This window comes from Oncorhynchus gorbuscha, linkage group LG03 (assembly GCF_021184085.1).
Source record: "Oncorhynchus gorbuscha isolate QuinsamMale2020 ecotype Even-year linkage group LG03, OgorEven_v1.0, whole genome shotgun sequence".
Taxonomy (NCBI): Eukaryota; Metazoa; Chordata; class Actinopteri; order Salmoniformes; family Salmonidae; genus Oncorhynchus; species Oncorhynchus gorbuscha.
Genome location: NC_060175.1, coordinates 107,469,607 through 107,471,349, shown reverse-complemented (window position 1 = coordinate 107,471,349; position 1,743 = coordinate 107,469,607).

The window sequence follows — 1,743 nt, the reverse complement described above, 5'->3', positions numbered from 1 at the left end:
TGTTATTGGTCCATATTTAACAGATGTTATTGGTCCATATTTAACAGATGTTATTGGTCCATATTTAACAGATGTTATTGGTCCATATTTAACAGATGTTATTGGTCCATATTTAACAGATGTTATTGGTCCATATGTAACAGATGTTATTGGTCCATATGTAACAGATGTTATTGGTCCATATGTAACAGATGTTATTGGTCCATATGTAACAGATGTTATTGGTCCATATGTAACAGATGTTATTGGTCCATATGTAACAGATGTTATTGGTCCATATGTAACAGATGTTATTGGTCCATATGTAACAGATGTTATTGCGGGTGTAGCGAAATGCTCGTGTTTCTAGCTCCAACGGGGCAGTAGTATCTAACAATTCCACAACAATACACACAGATCTAAAGGAATGTATAAATATTTGGACGAGCAGACTAAGATACAGTAGAATATAATTTTGATTTTAATTTTTTATTTCACCTTTATTTAACCAGGTTGGCAAGTTGAGAACAAGTTCTCATTTACAATTGCGACCTGGCCAAGAAAGCAAAGCAGTTCGACAGATACAACAACACAGTTACACATGGAGTAAAACAAACATACAGTCAATAATACAGTAGGAAAATAAGTCTATATACGATGTGAGCAAATGAGGTGAGAAGGGAGGTAAAGGCAAAGGCCATGGTGGCGAAGTAAATACAATATAGCAAGTAAAATACTGGAATGGGAGATTTGCAATGGAAGAATGTGCAAAGTAGAGATAGAAATAATGGGGTGCAAAGGAGCAAAATAAAATAAATACAGTAGGGGGAGAGGTAGTTGTTTGGGCTAAATTATAGGTGAGCTATGTACAGGTGCAGTAATCTGTGAGCTGCTCTGACAGCTGGTGCTTAAAGCTAGTGAGGGAGATAAGTGTTTCCAGTTTCAGAGATTTTTGCAGTTCGTTCCAGTCATTGGCAGCAGAGAACTGGAAGGAAAGACGACCAAAGTAGGGATTGGTTTTGGGGATGACCAGAGAGATATTCCTGCTGGAGCGCATGCAACGGGTGGGTGTTGCTATGGTGACCAGAGATATATTCCTGCTGGAGCGTGTGCTACGGGTGGGTGTTGCTATGGTGACCAGTGAGTTAAGGCGGGGCTTTACCTAGCAAAGACTTATAGATGACCTGGAGCCAGTGGGTTTGGCGACGAATATGTAGTGAGGTCCAGCCAACGAGAGCATGCAGGTCGCAGTGGTGGGTAGTATATGGGGCTTTGGTGACAAAACGGATTGCACTGTGATAGACTACATCCAATTTGCTGAGTAGAGTGTTGGAGGCTATTTTGTAAATGACATTGCCGAAGTCGAGGATTGGTAGAATGGTCAGTTTTACAAGGGTATGTTTGGCAGCATGAGTGAAGAATGCTTTGTTGCGATATAGGAAGACAATTCTAGATTTAATTTTGGATCAGATATGTTTAATGTGAGTCTGGAAGGAGAGTTTACAGTCTAACCAGACACCTAAGTATTTGTAGTTGTCCACGTATTCTAAGTCAGAACCGTCCAGAGCAGTGATGTTGGACGGGCGGGCAGGTGTGGGCAGCGAGCGGTTGAAGAGCATGCATTTAGTTTTCCCTGAGTTTAAGAGCAGTTGGAGGCCACGGAAGGAGAGTTGTATGGCATTGAAGCTCGTCTGGAGGGTTGTTAACACAGTGTCCAATGAAGGGCCAGAAGCATACAGAATGGTATCGTCTGCGTAGAGGTGG